The sequence below is a fragment of the Nelumbo lutea genome, chromosome 2 (assembly GCF_056320005.1).
Source record: "Nelumbo lutea isolate HS-2025 chromosome 2, American lotus-T2T, whole genome shotgun sequence".
NCBI classification, from domain to species: Eukaryota; Viridiplantae; Streptophyta; class Magnoliopsida; order Proteales; family Nelumbonaceae; genus Nelumbo; species Nelumbo lutea.
The window spans coordinates 49,052,387-49,060,240 of record NC_142685.1 but is presented as its reverse complement, the minus strand read 5'-3'; the positions used below and the strand labels follow the sequence as shown (position 1 = coordinate 49,060,240).

General features: G+C 48.4%; 1 pseudogene; it reads left to right on the top strand.

The window, feature by feature from the left end:
• The first annotated feature begins 5,717 nt into the window (after positions 1–5,717).
• LOC148870515 (subtilisin-like protease SBT3 pseudogene) lies at positions 5,718–6,877 on the top strand (annotated as a pseudogene).
• The last annotated feature ends 977 nt before the right edge of the window (positions 6,878–7,854 follow it).

Genomic DNA, 7,854 nt, shown 5'->3' with positions numbered 1-7,854 from the left:
CACATTCAGTTCTGAAATTTCCAGGCCGGTTGAGCATGAGGTCCCCAGTTCGAGTGGGCCCGAAGCTCCCAGGCCAGTTGACTTGGATCCTTCACATAGATGGCTCCTCAAACCAACAAGGTAGCGGAGCCGGAATAGTTCTGCATAGCCCAAGTGGCACTAAACTGGAGTACGCGCTACGCTTCGAGTTCACGACATCTAACAATGAAGCGGAGTACGAGGAATTGATAGCTGGACTAGCCTTATCCAGAGAAGTAAAAGCCAAGCACATCGTTATCTGCAGCGACTCCCAGCTCGTGGTCAACCAGGTCACTGGCGAGTACGAAGCTCGCAAGCTGACCATGGTCACCTACTTAGCCAAATTCAGAGAGGTCCTGCTCAACTTACAGTCACACTTCATCAGACAAATCTCTAGGTCAGAGAACACTGAGGTCGACGCCTTGTCCAGGTTATCTAGCACCAGCGACATCACCATGAGAACCGTGTACATAGAGGACCTGCCTTGGCCTAGCATTCTCAGAGGGGCAGAGGAGGTCGTTCCCGTCGTTCAAACAGAGTCGAGCTGGATTGACCCGCTTGCGAGCTTCTTGCTACATGGGACCCTCCTTGCAGATTGCAATGCAGCCAGAAGGGTGCAGCGCTAGGCAGTCAAATACGTCATGATAGACGAACGACTGTACCAGAGATCCTACACGCTCTCCTACCTGCGTTTCTTACGACCTACTAAAACCGAGCTCGTACTCCGTGACACTCATGAGAGTCTGTGTGGCGAACAATTGGGGGGTAGGGCCCTCGCCCAAAAGGCACTTCGACAAGGGTATTATTGGCCAACAATGAAGGCAAATGCCATTGAACTCGTTAAAATATGTGACTAAAGCCAGAAGCACGCCAATATTCACCACCAACTTGCTGCCGACCTCAAGTATTTCAACAGCCCATGGCCCTTTGCACAATGCGGCATCGATCTACTCGGACCATTCCCGCCAGCAACGGGTGGGAGGAAGTTCTTGTAACGATCATATTCCAAGACTGGTTTCTAACAACGGCAAGCAGTTCGGGGACATCAAATTCCAAGACATGGGGATCTGACAAAACTTTACTTCAGTCGCACACCCTCAAGCAAACGATATGGCAGAAGTCACAAACAGAGCCATCCTCTGCGGACTGAAGGCACGGTTAGACCAAGCTAAAGGGTTGTGGGCAGACAAGCTACCCTATGTTCTATGGGCTTACCGAACCACAGAAAAGTCTGCCACGAGAGAAACTCCCTTCAACCTCACCTACGGCACCGAAGCAGTTATCCCTGCAGAGATCGAAGTACCTATGCTGCGACTAGAAGCATACAGTGACCAGACGAATGAAGATGAGCTGCGTACCAACCTCGATCTACTCGACAAAGTATGGGACCTCGCATACATCAGGACCGCAGCCTACCAGTAGAGAGTAGCACGGTACTATAACACCAGGGTCAAAAAGCGGAACTTCCGCGTTCGCGACCTGGTCTTTCGCAAAGTTATGGTATCTGAGCCTGGCATTGGAAAGCTTAGGTCCAATTGGGAAGGACCTTACCGAGTGAATTGAGTGCTCGGGGAAGGAACGTACGAGCTCGAGACCCTCGAAGGGAAACAAGTACCTCAGGCATGGAATAATGTCAACTTAAGACAATACTATTTGTAACAACCGAGTAGGCCACGAGGCACTCCCTGAGCCTAAGGGCCAAAATACCGAGCTAACATGACCTCTGCACAATAAGACCCAGTCGTCTCCATGACATGGATGAACTTCAAGGGCAGACCACATGTCACCCCCGGCTTACGGGCTAAGGCACCGAGCTAACCAACACCTTGGCATCAAGAAGGAATTAGCCATTTCGACGATGGGGGTAAAGTATGAAAAGCGTGAGCAGCTCGGGTTTAAACACCGACAAGCGTAGCTCATTCCGGTACGTTGATCAAACTACAGAATAACCGACGAGTATATGGTTCAGGCACACATGGTAATCACTTCGCCATGTACCATAGAGATGCCTTGAATGATTTAAGGGACAATTCGAAATAACGATTATCGAGAAGTCCTACTTCGGGTATGTAGCTCTAATAGCTCGGGTGTTGAGATCCCCCTAGCAAAGATAAAGAGTGCACAACATACTTAGAAGAAAAATAACTTTCATTACCATTACAAAAAACAAAAAAAGAAGAAAAATGACAAGGCAATAACTGAGCTAAGCAGCTCGGGAAAATTTCACAATTACAGGGCACAACCGCCCAACCAAAGATCTTTGAAAGACCGGGCTTATGGCACCTGGGAGCCACCAGAAGTCCAAGAAAAACACCGCCTCAGGGATCCGCCTCCTCATCCTCATCCTCTGTGGAGTCAGGCTCCTCTTCCTCCGCTTGATCCGCAGTCTCGAGAGACAGGCCCTTCATAGTGACGCCATCAAGGTTGAGCCCGGAGAACTTCTTCCGAACCAACCACCGGCAGAGCTTAAATCCATAGCGGTACGAACTCGAGCCATATTCCACCTGGAGGTCTTGGTATTCTTGGGAGTCTTTGAAATCCTAGATCGCCTTCTCTCGTTCAGCTTCCACCATTTGGTCGAAATTTCAAGTCCGATCTAGAAGAGTAGACTCCAAGTCCCATACCTGCTGCCGAAGGAGCTCCCTCTCCGCCGCCACCGTCGATGACCCCCCGATAACGCGTGCTCTCTTCAGAAAGCCGGGCAATTTGGGCCTCCTGGTCACGGACGAGGAGCTCCTGAGATTCTCTCCCCTTGCGAGTGTGATGAAGCTCGCCCCGAATCCGGTTGAGCTCGCCCTGGAGCTTCTTATTAGTGGCCTGCTGGTCGAGGGCGTCGACATGGTGGATGTGCGTCTGGAGAGCCATAGCATGGATGGCGGAATTCACCTGCCAATAGAAAGAAGATCAGAGGACATCAAAAGGAAGCAAAATAAGAGAAGAAAGGAAAGAATAACTTACCACCATGCAGTGGGAAGAGGCAAACACGGCGAGGTCCCTAGGGTCCATCTTCCCCTAATGGGCGACCTCATCATTGTTAATCGCCTTCCGGCTCCTTCGACGAGCCATGGTGTAGTCATTCACCTCTTCCCAGTTCCCCACTGGAAACGGAGGGTAAGGGAATGGTTGGAGAGGGTTACGGGGAGTCACCCCCTACTGTGGGAGCTCGCCCCCTCCGAGACCAGCCCCACTAGTTCCCTCGGATGGAGGTGGCGGGATCTCAGGCGGAGGGGAGGATAAAGTCGGCTCGGTAGATCCGAACTCAGTACCCCCCGAGGGTGGAGTCCGGTCGAGGCACGACCTCTTCACCTTGCACCTCTAGTTGCTTGAAAGAAGGCGGTGTGAGTCGATACCAGACATGATAGCTGCCAAGAAGAAACCACAGTATTAGTTCGGTAAGAACGAGATACATATGCATATGAACACAATGTCATGACAAAAACCACGCGACCTAAAAGGACAACCTACCCGGGCTCATGCCGGCTTGCACGAGCTTCTCCACGGCCAAGTTGTCCGAATAGAGAAAGTCTATTAATGCCCAGGACAACATCATTTTCTGAGTTTCAGGGTCCAGCTCGACCCCGGAGTCTTGAATGACGCCTCTCCAAGAAGTAGGGAAGGGCCACCCTTCAGGGTTGCGGACCCAAAAATAATCCCGCTTCCAGGTGGGGATTTTCTTCGGGAGCTCATGCAAGAGCTTGTACCCACGACGGGGAGAGAAGTAGTTGAGACGCCTCTCCGACGGAGCCCCGGGAGTGGCATTTTTTATACAAAGGATAGCGGAGAAGATGTCCAGACTCAAGGGAAGACAGTATTCCCAACACAAGGATATCCTCCCAACCAAGTTTTGGATGGCATTGGGATGGAGTTGGTCAATAGTGACATTGAAGTGGTTTAGCACTTCCACTATCAAGGGGTGCAGGGGGAGACGCAAGCCAGCCTTGAGCTGTTCCTGGTAAATGACTATATCGTTAGGGCCATGCTCCCACGGAAAGTTTCCAGTGGGGATGCAGTAGAGAAGGTCCCTAGGAAGGTGAAAATAGCTAATAAGAGACCTAAGTCTCCCCTCTGTCATTGAGGAAGGGCCAAAAGTATCGAGCTCCTTTCCTCGCGAAGTGGAAGCTCTTTCATCGGAGACCTCCCTGGCCCCTGGAACATGCTCCCAAGCTCACCCCGTGCTCGAGGGAGCATCATCATCCTGGTCACTACCCTAGTGACGGACATGGTATGGGTATCCCGACATGATTGACAATAAGTAAGACTCACCGAAAGGGGACAAGATGAAATAAGTTGAGGAACTCAAGTAGACTTGACAAGTGCACGACCTCAGAATCCAAATACAGCAAGATGGCGTGAAGGGAAACGAGGCCCAGAGGGCCCACCTATTTATAGCCCCCATGTCTCCGAATCGATGTCCTAGATCAAAGTAGATCCAACGACTTGCAAGCGCACTAACCGCACGCCTTCTAAAAATTGAAGGTGATTGGCGGCACGTCGTCCATGATTAAGGTAATGAGGGATACACGACGTTCGAAATTAAAAGCCACTTAAGCACGTCTTGAGAATCCAAAAAGTCAGAAAAGTCAGGAAATCTCTTGATTCCCGCGGATGCATTTAATGTGATTAGTCAATCAAGTTTGAATTTTGGTCAAATCAGTCCATCACGCTTCATGAACTCCTCGCGCTAAGGCAACGCTCTCAGCTCAAGGAGTGGGGGGCAATTGATGGAGGACGATTTGACCCAACCTATGAAATGGTGACACGTGGACACTGACTCAGCACCAGCAACAGCTCAGTATTGTTGCCTAGTGCAACCAAATGACGGGCCCATAAAGCAGCTCGTTGCATCATAGCTCACAAAAGGAGAAGCTTGCCACAACGCGAGCTCTGGGTTCCCCAATCTACCTTTGAAGGGATACTCTGAGGCAACTTTAGCTCGTGAGCTAGGGGAACTAGCTCGCCTGAGCTCCCAAGCAGACAAGTCATCCCAAGGACCAATTCTATTAAAGGTAATCCTGAAGTATTCCGAGTTCGCCACAAAGTAGCTCACGAATGAGCCGTGCGAGCACTCCTCACGAAGCTTCAATCGAACAGACCGTACCGATCAGACTGCACCACGTCCCTTACTGACGATGCAGTCCCTGTCCTTTCAACAGTCTGCATCCACGTCTCTCAGCAAGTGGAGGCGTGCCTGCCACTTTGGAGACATGTCACTCACCCGGGCGAGGAGTATGTCACAACGGCCACCTGCATAGCCCTAGCAGGTAACGGCTGTGGCAGGGTCCCAGTGGCAGTTATGCCCAACCTGACAAGAATGCCCCTATAAAAGCCCCTAGGGCGGAAGAGAAACTTCTTCTTGAGACTTCAAATCTCTCGAGTATAGTGATAAAGCGCGACCTACACTCTTAGCACCGCACTCTTCTTTCCTTCCTTCCTTCTTGCGTTCTAACTTAAGCATCGGAGTATTCCCACCGGGTAAAATCCCCGGGAATCCTTTATTTTCATCTTCTCAGGTGCCGTCCGTTGCCAACAAGGAGCCAGTCAACAGCTAGCTAGGAGTGCCCAGATCGTGCCACATCAAAATCTAATCCCCCTGCTCACTTCTCTGCAAATAAATCCATTTGGGTTCTTAGATAGATTAGATATAGTTTATACTATACAGTTTTTCTAACCAGTACACCCTTTTCATTGTTCGTTCATTCATGGACACTACTGTGCATCACTTGTTCCTTTTGATCACCTTCTCATGCCTCTCCTCCATACTCGCACAATCAATTGTGTACATCGTCCACATGGACTTATCCGCCATGCCTGAAACTTTCAGTAGCCACGATAGTTGGTACATGGCTATGCTTTCTTCTGTATCTGAAGAAACTTATGCTGTTGCTTCTACGACCTCCGAGGCCTCTAAACTTATCTACACACACTTACAGCAATGGCATCCATGGATTGGCTGCAATTCTCTCCCCTTCCGAGCTCGACTTGCTTAAAAGCTCACCGGGCTATGTTTCCTCCAATCAAGACGGGCCTCTTGCGGCTGATACAACCCATACATCTGAATTCCTTAGGTCTGAACTCCAACTACTCGGCATCAAATTATGGCGCCGTTGTCATAATTGGGCTAGTCGACACCGGAATTTGGCCAGAGAGTGCCACCTTTAGAGATGACGGAATGACTCAAGTACCATAACGGTGGAAAGGAGAATGTATGAACAGAACTGATTTTAATTCTTCTATGTGCAACAGGAAGCTCATTGGAGCTCGGTTCTTCAACAAAGGTCTAGCTGCCAACACACCCCGTTTCAGTACATCGATGAATTCCCCTCGTGATACCGACGGACACGGAACCCATATTTCTTCCACAGCCGCCAGCAACCATGTGGAAGGCGTTTCCTACTTAGGCTACGCCAAGGGGACTGCCAAAGGCATGGCCCCAAAAGCACGCATGGCCATGTACAAAGCTCTCTGGGAAACAGGCACCTTCGCATCTGATGTTATTGCAGCCATAGACCAAGCAATTGCGGACGGTGTCGATATCATCTCATTGTCCTTGGGCAGATACTCGTTGTCTCTGTATTAAGACCCCATTGCCATAGCTTCCTTTTCAGCCATGAAGAAGGGCATTTTCGTTGCCGCATAGGCAGGAAATGATGGACCTTTCAGACTTGCCCTTCACAATGATGCACCATGGCTACTAACTGTTGATTCAGGTACAGCCGGTCGTGAATTCAGCGGAATCGTTACTATGGGCAATGGTGTTTCAGTGTCGGGTGCATCTTTGTACCCAGAAAATCATTCGCTGATCAACTTGCCTCTCCTCTCGTGGCGTGAATATCTATTTTCCCAAAAGATTAATCCATAAAGAAAGTTAATGGAGGATTAACCTTTGTTGGAGAATTATTGGGAGATTGGACGGATAGGGACAGGTGGCCTGATTTGAGTGGGTTAGTAGAGAGGAGAAGAAGAAAATGTTAGCAGGAAATCCGAACCGTGGGCTGTTAGCTAGTGCGCTATGTTTGGGGGGTCCATTGGATATATAACAAGTGGCAAGCTATGACGCCCAGATTGCCACTGATTTCCACTGACCTCTGTTGTCTCCAGACCCCCCACCTTTTACTTGTTTTTGCAAGCACCAAGCAAAGCTTTGAAGAGGCTTAGGCTTCCTTTTTATACGATGTACACGCAAAATGTAAGAACGCATGAACGCATTATAATCTTTTCCAGCTTACTGCACATTTGGTTTGATCTTCACTTAACTAATTGATCTGTGAGAAGCTATATGAAATCGGCAAGCACCCAATGAGGTTGGGAGTACAGAGTTGATATATATGTATTTAGTAACATTGCGATTTCTATCTGAATTCTGAAACGTTTTGGATTGATCATACAAATTGGTGAGAATTCTATCTGAAACTTTTTGAATTGATCAATGAAAAATTCCGTTTCTTTCTCAAATATTAAGTTTAACGTTTCAACTATAATTGTCAAAGATCAGTTTACATATGCTTTTTTCTATTAAAATGACTCATATGATGTAACAAAATATATTTCTCTTCAGTTAATTTGTAATTGGTGTAAAAATAAATTAATTTACATTGATTAATCCAAAACTTCTGAGGTAGAAACAGCAATGGTACTAAGTAGAATCTACCATAATAGGTTAGGGCTGTCAGGTTGGGTCCGACCCGATGAACCCGGATTGATTAGACCAGTACTGGTTCTAGAATTTGTACCGATGGATCGATTCTGATTCCAAATATATTTTTCTGATTATAATCGAATTGGAACCGGGTCCACCATGTCCCAAACCGAGCCTATTTAAAATTATATATTATATAT